The sequence below is a fragment of the Gymnoscopelus microlampas genome, assembly GCF_963454915.1.
Source record: "Gymnoscopelus microlampas genome assembly, chromosome: 10".
NCBI classification, from domain to species: Eukaryota; Metazoa; Chordata; class Actinopteri; order Myctophiformes; family Myctophidae; genus Gymnoscopelus; species Gymnoscopelus microlampas.
The window spans coordinates 12,194,958-12,211,083 of record NC_139947.1 but is presented as its reverse complement, the minus strand read 5'-3'; the positions used below and the strand labels follow the sequence as shown (position 1 = coordinate 12,211,083).

The 16,126-nt window shown below is 44.8% G+C and overlaps 1 protein-coding gene across 1 annotated transcript in view; it reads right to left on the bottom strand.

Annotated features, from left to right (window-relative positions):
* LOC311052801 (cadherin-4-like) overlaps positions 1-16,126 on the bottom strand; it is a 256,530-nt gene that overhangs the window by 89,237 nt on the left and 151,167 nt on the right. The gene's annotated exons all lie outside the window — the stretch shown is intronic.

The following is a 16,126-nucleotide window of genomic DNA, read 5'->3' as shown; positions in this document are numbered from 1 at the left end:
TGTACTCATAGTCTGTCCTTTCATTTCCATCCCTGACTTTCATTTCCATCCCTGATATCGAACACCCCACCCCACACCCCACACTAACACCCACAATTTTTCAACCAGTCCCTTTCACACAACCCCCCCCCCCCCCCCCATACACACACACAAGCACACACCCAGTAGAGGAAACATGATGCAAATACAACAGCATAAATATACGGCAACAAGGTTTGGGCAGAGGTGCTATAGAAATCCAGACCATTTGCATTTATCAACAAAACAAAAATGATTCAGCATTTTGGCGTCTTTCTATTTCCAGGGAAATGTTTGTCTTGGAGCAGCAAGTGCGGCGTGTTCAAAGGACAAAATCATTTCACGTTGTTCTCGCCTGCTGCCGTAGAGGAAACAGACAACATTAAATTGTTTTGCCCGTCGCCAGAGGAAATAGAGGCTGTATTTCTGAAATCTAATCAACATCTATTCATCACATATTTTAGAAAATGTTTGTGCTTTCATTGTGCGAAGGGGAACGGAACCTAAAAAAATCCTCTTTGCTTTAAAACCATGTAATAAAAAACACCATCCATTAAACATTCTTCCTGGGAATACTGGGCCATCAGGCTGTGGCCAGCTTGAGGCCGTGCAATTAGTGATTCCAAAGTTTTCCTCAGACAGGAGATGAATGGAATTACGGCAAACGGCAAAACTACTGAAAACAGAGAAAAAGCAATCCAGAGCCACTGTACAAAGCAGTCTGTCCCATTAACACCTCGCTGTTGACACAGAATTAAATTATAAAATGGCTCATTCACACTTTCATTGTCTTTGGTTTGTGAAATGACATCGCTGTGTATTGATTTCTTGCTGAAGATGAAACTGTACGAAGGTGTATACTTCAATTATTGGAAAAACCAACACCCACAGGAAGAGATGTCATTACAATTCTGCCAGTGTTGAAACTGTAATTACAGAGGAATGCTGTATTGGTCATCAGTACTACTTGTTAGAGGAAATTAAACTTCAGCCTGAGACACTCAATTAATTTGCTTTGTTATCTGAATGACTAAGGATGTGTGTGCACACGTGCATGCGTGCGGGCGTGCATTCCCATTATCGGGCTGTAGGCTACTGTAGGAAGTGAAAGAGGTAAGAGGTACTACTGCATGCAGAGAGGTAATCAATGGTTTTAGGACCGTCAGCCAGGTAAACGTTTCCTCAGGCTTGTAGGCAATAGGCATTAACAAAACAAATCCCTGAGCATGAACCGCATGCTTGAGTGTTTTTTAAGATAAGATAAACCTGTATTGATCCCCGGAGGGACATTCAGGTGTCATAGTGTATCAGCGACAGCAGTGAGAACTACACAAAAGTGGTACATTTAAGATTAAGAGTCAAGAACCAAAGAACCAATAATAATAATAATAACTAGAAAAAGTGCTCCTCGGAGCACAACTCTCCGCCAGAAGACTTGTGTTGGGAATGTTCTATCTGTATAAGGGAATGTTCTATCCTGTCTGTGTAAGTGTCCTATCCCTCCTGTCTGTGTAAGTGTCCTATCCGTCCTGTCTGTGTAAGTGTCATATCCCTCCTGTCTATGTAAGTGTCCTATCCGTCCTGTCTGTGTAAGTGTCCTATCCGTCCTGTCTGTATAAGTGTCCTATCCGTCCTGTCTGTATAAGTGTCCTATCCGTCCTGTCTGTATAAATGTCCTATCCGTCCTGTCTGTATACTGTAAGTGTCCTATCCGTCCTGTCTGTGTAAGTGTCATATCCCTCCTGTCTATATAAGTGTCCTATCTGTCCTATCTGCCTTTCTTCTTCTTCTTTCGTGTATCATCGTCATATGTCCAGCTCAGTGTCGCAAAGCCACGCCAATGTCTCTGGTCCCACTTGGAAGAGGCCGTCCTCTGAAGGAGGTCTGTACAGAGGACAGGTGGTGATGATGTGATCGGCAGTCTGCTCAGGCTCGCCACACTCGCATACTGCGCTGTCTGTCAGGCCCCACTTCTTCATGGGCGACTTGAACCGGCCAACCCCAGTACGGAGGCGGTTCAGCAGTGTCCACTGGACACTGCTGAACCGTAGGTGTTCTCCTTGGACTCCATCCCCAGGGTCTAGGATGTGATGGTGCATCCGTGACGGCTCAGCCGACTCCCACTGCCAATTATGTATCAGCCATGCAGCCATTTCGTGTCTTACCTGGTTCCTGTCTTACCTCACTTTGACAGTGGCGGAGACACTGTCAAAGTGATGCCATGTATATATAGGCCACTATGCGTCACTAGCCAATCAGATCACAGTATTTCACGTGTCACGTGAGGCTTGACCAATCGGTGTGTCATGTTTAGAAAGTGAAAACGCGGTGATAACAATACTCTCCTGGCGGAGAGTAATAATAAAGATGGCCCTAGATCTGCACTGGATCTCTGAATAAGTGAATGTGATATACGGACAGACGGACGGACGGACGGACGGACGGGGACAGACGGACGGACGGACGGACAGACGGACGGACGGACAGAGGGACGGACGGACAGATGGACGGACGGACGGACGGACAGACAGATAGAACACACAGGTGTAAAAATAAAGCATAACGGACGGACAACAAAACATAACCTACGGCCCTCTGGAGAAAATTAGACAAGTCAGGTAACTTGTGGGTGTGTGAGGACACACATACAGTGTACACATACACACAAACACAGAGGACAAGGAATCACAGTGACTTGCAAGAGGAGGCTGGCAGGCTCCCAACACAAATAGTGACAGAGATGCACCATCCATCATCACCACTTCCGTCAAAACAAGTCTCCCGTTATGCACACAGACACAAACATGTGCACATCCAAAAACAATAATACACACAGCCAGGTATGTCCCACTAGCCGTATTGCAGCTAATTGTCGTAGTCTAGCAGGAGTCAACCCTGGAGCTATCTTGGAGAAGTGGCATGCGGTGTGTGTGTGTGTGTGTGTGTGTGTGTGTGTGTGTGTGTGTGTGTGTGTGTGTGTGTGTGTGTGTGTGTGTGTGTGTGCAGCGGCGTAACGAGGCAACAGTGGGCCCCGACACAGGGTGTTCACCGTGGGCCCTCAAATGCCCCCCCCCCCCCCCATTTTAGTGTGAGGTCCGCTAACACTTATTGTTTGATGTGTAACAAGAAAAATAAATTAGCAGTGCTAGCAGGTTGCTCTGACAAGTCCTGTTAATGAGAACATCCTCTTTTGGACTGTCAAGAGAATCCAGAGGCCACGATCATCTGTTCAGTCCGGAATACAGTGTTGGAAGGGGGGAAAGTTGCAGAGCAGCAGAATGCCAGCACAATTAGACTACACCATCTGCAAGCAAAGTGCTAATGTGTAGCTGGACCTTCAACACACAAAGAGAGAGAGAGAGATAGAGAAAGAGAGAGAGAGAGAGAGAGAGAGAGAGAGAGAGAGAGAGAGAGAAAGAGAGAGAGAGAGACAGGGCGTAGGTAAAAGACGATCAATAGAGGGATGAAACATAGATGCAGCGTTACATCAACAGAGAGGATGGGAGAACAGGTCAGAGGTTGCGGTAATTGTGCTCTTGGAAGGGTCAACTGCCGTACAAGAGCTGAAACATCCTCCAGGCAAACATGTTTTGTAGTTGTTCTGTATTGTAGCAAATAAACCGCCAACAGCGTTTGTTCCAAGAGGGCACACGAAAGCCCCCTCCCAATGAGACAGTACCACTAAAAGAGAAGACAGAAGAGGGGAGAATCATTTAAGATTGTAAATAGCAACATACTAGTGTATCAGAGGTCTCTGCAACATCTATTTCTGTACTTATGCTACAGGCAGATCAGTGTTTTTTATTTTGTGTTTGTGTGTCTTTGATCATGTGTGTCCGTGACACCACACATGCGTTAGTCTATGTTTGTGTGTGTGTGTGTGTGTGTGTGTGTGTGTGTGTGTGTGTGTGTGTGTGTGTGTGTGTGTGTGTTCATGCTCTCATGTCGTCTCGTTGCCAATTTGGCTGCAGTTGGGTTACCTCCACCTGGCTTAGTGATGCGAAGCCAAATGGCTTCACAAAAGTTTGGAAAATCACAAAACCAATGTACAGAGGCTTAGGAATGCACGAGACACTCGGCTGTGTAGCATTACCATGAATGATCTTTGCAAAACTCCAAAAGCTCCAGATAATCGCTTCAGCTAATCCCCATACGCATTGAGCAAACAGCCGTGGAGAGAGTGAAGGGTGTGTGAGTGAGAGAGAGAGAGAGAGAGAGAGAGAGAGAGAGAGAGAGAGAGAGAGATCACACATACTGTAGGACACCAGTGATAGAGCATTCCTAAGACATGGCCTGTAGAAAGAACTTCAGGCAACCAGCAGTAGTACAGTGGCCAGACAATTAGATAGATATCTGAAAGTGTCTGAATGTGTCTGAATATGTCTGAAATATTTTGCATAATAAGCAACCTGTAATAGGACGTAAAAGCTGTGGTGGTTTTCACTGTCTGGTGTGGAAAGACCTTGCCAGTTTTGGAAAATGGCAGTAGATCAAGTTGTGTCTGAAAAGGTTGCCCAGCTTGTATAGATGAAGCTCTGTCTATTCCTAGTGCAGCCTCTCTCTCCCTCTCTCTCCCCCTCCCCCACACACACACATTCTATCTCTGCCTCTGGGGCCAGTGGGGCTAGCTGTGAAATGAATGAGAGAAGAGGCGTGGGCAGACAGAAACGCTAAGATAATGACAACGTTTTGTCAGTCCTCACCTCGAGCGGTGTCTCTTGGCACATGAAAGACGAGGTGGATAGCAGGGCACCGTGATAGGGGAGAGGCAAAGCGGTTGCAAGCAAACAGGGCTGAACATAATGCGTGCGTGGAGACTGTGGGTGTCCGCCAAGAAAGAAAGACTCCAGTATGGTGCGGTTTGATTTGGTCGTTTAAGCCACACAAAGACAAGCAGCTTGCTAACACAGCCCTCAGACCATCTCAAAGAGCTCACCATTGGTCAGAAACCTCTAGCCTTGCTCTCCATCTCTACGCCACACATGCAGGCAGCGAGGGAGCTGTGAGCCGTTACAGAGAGGAGAAAGGTTTAGCTCAAAGAACACGTAATGAGAAGTACCACAATCCCAGTGTTTTCTGTCAGCCTACTATCATTTCATGATATGTGGACCCCAGTGAGATGGCCTCCACCTCTGCGCTGCATCCATATTTTGCTCAGAGACTCGAGTTAGAACTGTGAGTCATTTTCCTGTGTGCTTTGCTGTGTTTTTGTCGGCGACAAAGTCACAGTTACGGCCGTGAGACTAATTACCACCGCTGTTCAACATCAGACAAACAAACAAACAAATAAACAAATGGCAAACGTTAAAAAGTACTCCCTGCGTAACAATGAGCCTCATTTATTTTGTGTCGTGCTGGAATATGATTTGTGACTGAGCGTGCCCTTCCTGTGCATCAGACACCCGGCAGATGCTTGTAGTTACGACTAAGCCGCTAAAGACGATGCTTAACGTTTTGGTTGTGCAAGGAGAGAGAAGGGGTATGGGGGAGGGGGGGGGGGGTGCAATAAGCTGGGAGAAAAATCATAAACCGCAAAGCTTTGAAAACAGATAATTAGATCTGTGACAACAGAGCACAATAAGTGTTGTCAGCAGGGAAGGAAGCGCCTGCATAGCCTGAGACAGTGGCACAATGCACTCTTCTAAGAAAATCTATAATACATTATATTCAATGACTGTCCACACAAACTTCCCGTACAACTGATCTTTCACAATCTCCCAGAGTACTGTGGACAACTGTCGTACAGAAAGTTAAAAACAAGAAAGAATGACATAGATGTCATGATGGACGGCGCAGCCCCCCCCCCCCGCCCCCCCGCCAAAAAAAAGAAAATAGTTTTGGGGGTCCAAAAGCATGGGATGTAAAAAAAAAAAAAAAAAAAGGAGGTCCGCGTTCCCCCCCCCCCCCCCCCCTGGAGACCCTTGGGGGTCCCTGGGGGTGACCTACAGACACGGCGAAGGAAAACTGTAAAGCCACAGCCATGCATGCAAGATGTTGCACATGAACTCTGCAGCCGCACTGAGCAGAGATGCTCATAGGCATGCGTCCTGCGTCGCTGACGCACAAAAGGACGCATTCATGACACCGTCGTGGCGTCCATGGGACGCACTAGAGTTTTCACCAACAACAGAGAAAAATATAAAAATAATTCGCGATAAAATTATTAGTGCACGATAATTATCGGTTCGATATCAGGAATTATGACGTCATCCCGATAAAACCGATAACATTAATAATAGCTCTGATAATATATAATATTTGTCAACTGTGATCTGCATGGACTCTCGGTTAGACACCGTTGTACTGGAGAAGTATAACTCTCGGTTAGACACCGTTGTACTGGAGAAGTATAACTCTCGGTTAGACACCGTTGTAGTGTTGTGCTAGTTACTGAAAACCAGTGACCAGTTACCATTACTAGTTACTTCATTTAAAAGTAACTCAGTTACTTTACTAGTTACTTACACCAAAAAGTAATGCATTACTGTGAAAAGTAACTTTGAAGTTACTTTAAAAAAAAAAGGGCTCCCATTATTGCCCTTATAGCCTTCATTTCAGTACTGTTATTGCATTGGAGAATAATACAATCTGTTGATCAGCTTGACATGCATTTGCATCACTGAACTCTGCTAAGCAATGTGGTATACCAGGGGTTGCGATATAGGATTGTAACCTGCTGGTCCCAATGTCCGGAATGAATCAAATTTATCAGACATCTGATAAAAAATACCGGTCATAATTATGTTGAAGCATTAATTACAATTAAGCAGGTGCGTAAATACAGCCTAACACTTAGGCCTACAGCATTATATTTTGGATTGAGCTATTTGAACATGAACCATGATGAACGAGTAATATACACATTTTATATACAGTAGCAGGGTCATCTTGCACAAATACATTAATTACCTACACTACCTTTTGTGCCTGGCAATCTCCTTCTCACCCATTGACTTGCATGTTAAATGATGGCGTTTCCCCTTAAAAATAATCGATCATTTCAGGAGCAAGAGCTTAAAAATCTCTTCTAAATCTAGTCAACAAGGCCTGCAGTAGGCTATGCACTGGACAAATATGCATGACATTATTTCAATACACTAAAAAACAGTGGTGGACTCACTCACACACACACACACACACACACACACACACACACACACACACACACACACACACACACACACACACACACACACACACACACACACACACACACACACACACACACACACACTTCGTCTTTCCGTAGCATAGCGGTACATGAGACTCGGGCGGAATGCAGTGATTCCGTGGCGCCACGTTAATATTGGAGCGTCGGGTTTATATCCTTAACCCAGCCAGGTTGTGTAGCCTACATAACTCTCTATGACATAACTCCATAACATAGGACAAGCTACTGTAAGTTTGTAGACCTCACTGTCCATGAAAAGAATGTCGGGGCTCCCGAAAATTATCTCGCAGAATCGCTGCTGCGCTGAAAATAGCAGATCTACAAGCTCACAACGCGTCGCAATGGGACCTGTTGTGAGCTTGTAGATCTGCTATTTTCAAATAGCCAACGCAGCCATGCAGATCTGCAAGCTTAACCGAGTGACTGTTAAAGCAGTTTGTTTAAATTACTTTATAAAATGTTATATTTTCACAGGGATTATTTATTAGTGTAGATATACATTTTGGAGTGGATATATGTGTCCAGATGCCTGTCAGACCGTCTGCTCCGCAGGTCTAGAATGGAATAAACGGGCGCAGCCAACGTCAACTATATTGCAGTATTGGTACTTTTACTTAAGTAAAGAATTTGAGTACTTTTTCCACCACTGCTAAAAACATAGGAAATGTTAGAGGGAGTAATAGCCATGGATACACGACGGTCGACTGTCACGACCGTCATGGATGAACTTCAACCTAGTGTTTGCACTTTCTCCATTTATGGCCCGTACATCTACATAAACGTTCATATTTCAAAGATAAAGTGCTTATCCCATGGCGACGGAGGTTACATGTATATATGGGCTCTCAAAAGTACTCACTCACTCACACACACACACACACACACACACACACACACACACACACACACACACACACACACACACACACACACACACACACACACACACACACACACACACACACACACACACACACACACACACAACTTCGTCTTTCCGTAGCGTAGCGGTACATGAGACTCGGGCGGAATGCAGTGATTCCGTGGCGCCACGTTAATATTGGAGCGTCGGGTTGACTGTTAAAGCAGTTTGTTTAAATTACTTTATAAAATGTTATATTTTCACAGGGATTATTTATTAGTGTAGATATACATTTTGGAGTGGATATATGTGTCCAGATGCCTGTCAGACCGTCTGCTCCGCAGGTCTAGAATGGAATAAACGGGCGCAGCCAACGTCAACAACTGGTCTCTACCAGACGTGAGATCTCAGCGTAAAGTAGGATGAAGGCCACGTCAGGATATATTGATAAATGCCGAAAGGTGCGGTGATATCGCCGTTAGTTCCCGCTTTCCAAACGGGAACTAGTTGCAGTTTGTATTCGATTCATGGAGGATGGAGGACTCATCAAAGAGCGGGCAGTGGAATTTATTGACACCGCGGATTTAACTGCACGGTGCATCACAAAGCGCTCCTAAAAGAAACCAATCATCTACCAACTATTGTAGGCTACCCGTGTCTAAGCTAAAACATAAACATGTAGGTTGCCTACATAGGCTACTTTGGTAAATACATCTGGTTATTTGAAGAGGAGGTTATTCAACTCTCCAGCTGTCTATCTGCGACTCTCTCCCCCCCCCTTGCGCTTCAACTACATGCAAAAAGGCCGTTCGCAGCTCGCGATGCTTAAATGAAGAAATGTGCACGGAAAATCATCTAAAACTATGCTAAATAACCCCCAAAAAAATATCAAAAATAAAAGCGGGGCTTTATTGTGGCTTAAATAGATTCAAGTCGACACTTATTAATGTTTTGGTGCATTCTATAATTTAATACAAAATTCTGATGCCTCCATAGTCTATATGTCAACCTCTGCAGTGCCTGAGTGCCTGTGACAACAGGCGGCCGTTCAAAAATTTTCGGAGCAAAGAGGGGGCGTCTCCCTGCATGAATCCAAGTTGCAGCAACCAATCGGTGTTTGGAGCAAAGAGGGGGCGTCTCCCTGCATGAATCCAAGTTGCAGCAACCAATCGGTGGCAACCAGACCCTTTTTTAGCAAACCGGCCCCCTTTTTCCCACAAACAGGGAGTTGCTTACCAAACCCCTCCCCCTTTTCACCTAAGCCGCCGCCCCTCTTTATAAGCCTCAGAGGTTAACTCCCCGAATTCCTCAGATGCCTCAAACCTGCTCATAGAGGACGGCTCGCTTGCGCAAAGCCGTCCTAAAAAGAAAAAAATCTCATCTCTGTCCTGAGACACAACAGGACAGAGATGAAAGACTTGTCAGTGCATCATTATGCCACTAATCAGGAAGCTGGCTGTACTTAAACACCCTCTGCAGTCTGCAGTCTGTCTGAGTCAGGACTGATACAAAATCCAGAGATCACAGAGATTATGTGTGACATGGCCGTTGACACGGCCATGTCGTGAAAAGTTAAGAGTTTTTCCCAAAGTGGCTAGGACTGCCTTCCAAAGTTTGCGGGCCCTGGGTAGACAACCCGGCCTGGCGGTAATCTGCACTCTCTGAGGAGGTAGAGCACCGTTCTATAGTTGAGGCAATCAATTCTACATGGCTCAGCCCTTCAGTAGCTCTTCACTCTTGCCTTAATTTCTCATACATTACAGGCAACACACTGCCATCTGCTTGGCACTCAAATGCGATCTGCTTGGCACTTTGTAACGTGGTTCTGTATTTCTGTTAAAGGGGTTACTCTACTTAGCTACTTAGGTAAAACAGATGTAGATTTAGATTTGGAGCATCATTTTGACTGTCCTGTATGCTTGATTGTTTTTAGTTTTTCGTGGGTTTTTTTCAATGTGAGAGACTGGACTCTATACACTACCAGCTTTTTCTCTCAACACATCTCTGTGGCTTACTTTTTCCCCGTCGGAAGCACTCCTGCGCGTAATGCACATATAAACAACAGCCCATCGGGCTTCCCTTGGACGTCCGCATGTGCGGGAGTAACATAATGAAATAATCGCAATACGGCTTGTAATTTCAAAACACTGTATGAATTTCGATACGCAATTTTCGGTACATATGGAGTATCGTGACAGCCTTCATACGTATATATTATATATCAAAATATATAGTATAAGTATGAAAAGACAGACAAAGGCGCACACATGCACAGAATAAGCAGTTTTCATACAATCATTGATCTGTCCATTCAGTTGCCTCACAGTCTCAGTCTGACAAAGAAAGTACAGTACAGCACTTTTGTTTATGCCGATATAAAATTGTGAGTTTGTGCCTGGAGGGAGACTAGAGGAGAGGAGGCCACATTTATAACAGTCAACTGGCTATTTCTTGTTCATGTCCATGATACTGCATCTTTTTTTGTGAGAGAAGACAAAAATACAATAGCCTTTGACTACTAGGAGAGTGCCAGATAGGAGCAGAGGCAGATAGCAGCGGAGGCAGTGCAATTAAATTGAATTGAAAAGAGAAAAGATTTAGTCTTTGCCTCAATTGTCAGAGATCTAGATGTAGTGATATGTTGTTTGTTGTGGGAGACATACTGCAGCTATTTGGCTGTGGCTATGTGCCTAATGAAGCCCTTGGGACCTCCCTCCTCAACCTCTTGGAGTTCACTGACCAGATGAAAGATTTGATCACTGCTTGAACCAAACTTAACCCCGCCCTACTTCTATTTTCTCTCCCCTAGACCCCTCTCTGCGGTCCCCTTCGTCAAAGCAGGAGAAAAGCCAACAGGCCACCTCCACACAGCCTCAGACTTGCAGCTGCAGGTCAACCTGGGAAAGCAGCTGAGCTTCCCACAGCACAAGTGCAACAATATCACTCCGCCCAGATATGATCATCACCTCTGAGGCATCAAAAGGGTATATGGTGCATTTTACATAGCGCTTTTATCCAAAACGCTTTACATAGATTGTGCATTACATTCACCCATTCACACATGCATGCATACACCGATGGCAGAGGAAACCATGCAAGGCACCAACCTGCTCATCGGGAGCAATTAGGGGCTCAGCGTCTTGCTCAAGGACACTTCGACACTAACTCTGGGGGAGCCCGGGATCGAACTGGGAACCTTGCAGTTCCCATCCGGCCGCTCTACCGGCCACTCTACCCCTGAGCCACTGCCGCCCCTACAAAACACCTGCTGGAACTCACGGTGCCCTGGGAAGAGCGCATTGAGGACGCCAATGAGAGGAAACGCGCTAAGTACCAGGAACTGGTGGAGAAGTGCAGGGAGAGAGGCTGGACGTCATTGTATGAGCCCATAAAAGTTGGCTGCAGAGGCTTTGCGGGACGTTCATTTAGTCCTCAGTCGATTGGGCGTTAGAGGCACGGCCAAGAAGTGGGTCATTCAATGCGCAAGCGAAGCTGCAGAGAAAGCCACAAGGTGGCTTTGGATTAAGAGGGCTGATCCGTGGGTTGCTACTGGGACGCAAGTCGGGGCCTGAACAACCCTGGCTGGATCGCCTGGGTGAGGGTGTCTGATGTTGTGAGACCCATAACACCCGATGACCCCAGGATACAGTTCATCACTGAGGATGAGTCCCAGTGAATTCAGGAGATGTTTCTTGCATCATATATTTTATAAATATATAATGATATATACATATATATATATATATATATATATATATATATATATATATATATATATATATATATATATATATATATATATATATATATATACATATAATGATGATAGATATATAATGATGATATATATATATATATATATATGCTAGAGCACTTAGATCATTCCGAATGGAGCCATCACTGACAAAACTGCTGAACATGGCTGCACCCTTGGGATGGAATCATTCTCTAACTCCTGCCTAGTACAAATAGCATCTGATGAATTAACAATGAGCCTAGAGACACAGAAGCCATCCCATGTCAAACTTGGACTTGCTGGAGGGGGAGGGGGTTAGGGCTGAGACGGCGGGCTATAGAGTCTGGGACGATGGAGCAATATCCATCTGTCTGCTGAGACAGTGTGCAATGAGCTGCTCAGGATAGGGACAGAACAAAATTATTCTGCATTATTCTCTGTTCCCCATTTTTTTGGACCTTAATTATGATCCCATTAAAAGTCTTTGTTAAGCGTTCCATTATCAGCCAGAGAGAGAGAGAGAGGGAGGTGAGAGAAATAGAGAGAGACAGAGAGAGAGGAGAGAGAAAGAGAGCGAATAGAGGGAGAGAGAGAGAGAGAGAGGGGGGGGGGGGGCATGGTTCTCAAGGCTAAGAAACTGAGAGCCAAGGATATAACGAATAAACGTAAGCTAACAGATGGGGCAGTGAAGGCGAGGCATAGTGAGAGAGGTAGATGGACACGACGAGATCTGTGAGGTACTTCACGCCGTTGTACATCACTGTACACCACTGCACACACCACTATGCATCACTGTAGATCACTGTACATCACTGTACACAAGTGGTTCTCAACCTTTTCAGGCCGCTACCCTCCAAAATAATCATATTTGAACTGGGCCACGGAACTGGGTGGACGCCCCACCCTGACAAGCACTTGAAATTGTAGGCGTTGAGGCATTATATTTAGTTTGACATAATAAATATAAATATTGTGAAAATAGCAGATCTACATGCTCACAACGCCTTGCGTTGTGAGGCGTTGTGAGCATGTAGATCAGCTATTTTCACAACGTTTGCCTCCTTCTTATATTATTTGACAATTTGGCCAATGTTTGAACAGTTTTTATAGTATAGTTTCTTGATTACTTTTGACGCAGTAATGGTCTTAGTTGTATTTATTTATTTTATTTTAGAGGTATTAAAAAGGTATCTTAAATTGTCACTTGTGAAATGTTGGTTTGTTGAGTGAGAAAATCATGTTGCACATTAAGCAAATCATCTGGGGACCCCCCCAAAGGTCCCGACCCACAGGTTGAGAACCACTGCTGCGCAGTGCTGTTGGAGTGTAATCAGAGGCTGAGAGATGCTGAGAGAGGTAAAAGGGATGGTCCACCTTCCTCCCTCACTGCTCCCCGCTCCCGTAAACCTGGAAGTGGAGCTGAACAAGGAGGAACTAGAAAAAGTGCTCCTCGGAGCACAGGTCTCCGCCAGATCAGGTAGGTTGTTGTGGGCCAGTAATGTGCGGAATTCAGCAATCAGGATGGAATATGAAAAATCGGACGGAACCATCTTGATCACTTGACTACAGAAATAATGTGTACTGATTTGCATGATGTTTGGACAACATTTGTAGGAGTAATACAAGTCTCCATGGGGTGAGTAATCGATAGAAAAAAAGTCATTCTGGGGGTGAACTATCCCTTTAATGGTACATAACTACACATCATTATCGCAATGGAGTTTTATTTTCATTCTGAAAACTGTCCACGTTTTTTTGTCCCAAATGGGCTGCCGTAGTGTTTACATCAGTGATCACGGGCAAAATCTCGGCTTGCGAGACTTTCGGAGGGGCGCATCTCACACAAACACCGTGGACAGTTTTCCGTCATTAGGAAAGTCAGATATGAACAAAACAATATAAATATAAAATCGCGATCTAGAGCATGGACCATCCGCTCAGGTTTTTAGCTGTGGTGGACTCGGGATTGAGTTATGAAATCTTTCTACTGTACCACTCGTCCTAGGATATAGCAATATCATATAAAAGGTAAGAAAAACATAGTCCGAAATTCTCCTTTAATTATTTTGGAAAATAATTTCAAGAGCTTGAAAACTGCTGTTCAAAACAGGGGCATATATCAGGTTCCACATTCAATCTGACATCCCCACACACTCATACAGTATGCTGCAACCTAAACCATTAGTCGCTTAAGAAGGGCAGAATAGACATAACATCAGGGTCTAATGTACCTTTGTTCCATAGTGATTGCCTTAAAAATATAAAGCAGATGGCCATTAGGTGAAACAGGCTGCACCCCAACCCATCTGTATGATGTGAATTGAGATTAATCGAATAGACTCGCTCTGATTCACTTCTAAACTGTCCTTGTATTAGACCTTAGGAGGCTAAATTGGGTGTACTACAACAATTAAGTCTTCCTCCTGTCCGGATGCTATCAGATCTACACAGGGCAGTAAACAGAATCAGATAGGACCACTCCACAGGAACTGGAATGAATTACAGTACAGCTATAGGACTGATACCTTGGTTGCTCTCTCTTCCTCCTTTGCAGATTAAAAACATCAAAGTTCCAGCCTCCCATTTTAAATCCTGCAGTGAGCACACGGTGACCTTTAAATCTTTGGTTGGTTAGAATGTTTCATATGTGGCGTGTTTTCCAAAACACTAAAGTTTAGAAACCCTGATTGATTGTGTTTGCGTGTGTTTCAGTTTTTTTGTTTGAGCAGAAGCCTGTGAATGCAGACAGATGGCGTCAGCCCGCCTCCTGCGCATACGCTGACTATTAGTTATGATAGAACTGTTAAACAACTAGACACTGAATCAACACAATCCTGTCATTTATTTCACCCACACAATGTTTACTATATGCAAATACATGCCTCCAACAATATACTGTATATGTTGTTTTTTTTGTTGCCACAATCATACCTGCCAATGTGACATGCCACTGCCTAAGTAATTTGGCCTAAAGAAAGAGTGTAGCGCGGAGCAGAGTGTCCCTTTCTAGTTATATTAATCAATGAAATATATTCCGTGTTCCTGTTTTTTTCCCCCTTCTTCTTTCTTCCAGTGTGGGTTCCTTTTGACCTTTTTTTGTTTTTGAAAATGGTGTCATCGTGTTCTTTGAGCAGAGAAAATTGAATTTCCATCCGAGCGCCGGCAGGGAGAGGAAGGTAATGATGAGAATAAAATGCAGTTTAAAGTGCTTGTTTGTTCTTTCTTCATGCCACTGTCTCTCTCTCTCTCTCTCTCTCTCTCTCTCTCTCTCTCTCTCTCTCTCTAGTGTCTCAGTATCATGGACACACATATGCTGGAGAGTCCATGAGTGTCAGCAGGCCCGACACTTGCCGACAACAATGTTTTTAGTTGAAGTCCTTGTCATGTCTGTCTGTCTATCAGTCCCTCCCGGTACACACAACACCATTGACCACTTTCTGAGGAACACACTGAGGAAGGCTTGATTTTTTAACTGGCAGTCTTGACTTGGCGAGATGGTCCGGTTGAGAGGGCGAGGCCCCCCTCACGCCCCCCCCACACACCCTGTGACGCCGGGCCTGAGTGTCAGTCCAGTATGTGCAAGGCTGCATGGCTGGCAAGCCATCTTCTTCCCATGCGAGCAAAAGTGTATTGTGCAGATAGCAAAGAGAAACAAACGTCTGTTGAACAGTGTCGGTTTATAAAGTTTCTGTAGGAACAAGCAGGATCTAATGTCAAAGCTTTACAGAAAAACATCTACAAAATACGAATTAAAATACATCCTACTATGAATGCGCAAAATCTCTGTGTTTGTGTGTGTCTGTAGTTCACATATCTCGAGAACCATCCGACTGACCGAAACTCGGCGCACGTCGCAGACGACCCGAGGGAGTGCCATGCCCAGGGTCGAGTACCGAGGTCTCCGAGAGCGCCATGTGGATTGGCCGATCTCCCAAAAAATTTGATTGAACCGCAAATCCTTATATGGACTACACTGATAGACTGTCATAGACTGGCCTAGACTCCATATTTGGGCATGTCTGACACGGAACTCCATATATGGGCATATCTGACACGGAACTCCATATATGGGCATAAAAGGGTCACAGACAGTCAAATGGGTAAAACGGGTATCGCATAATCGAGTGGGGCTCGCATTTCCAACCAGCATCGTTCTCGACTTGCATCATTCCTGAGTAGGCCGGTGCCCAACAGGCAGTTAGCAATAATGCTACAACTGTATGAACTAGGGAGAGGGATGGGTTGTTTTGCATAGCAGCCAGCTATATTCTCTCTATAATGCTGGTATACCTACAGTGATGGAGGGACCAGGAGAATTACTGGGCCTGTGAACTATGTC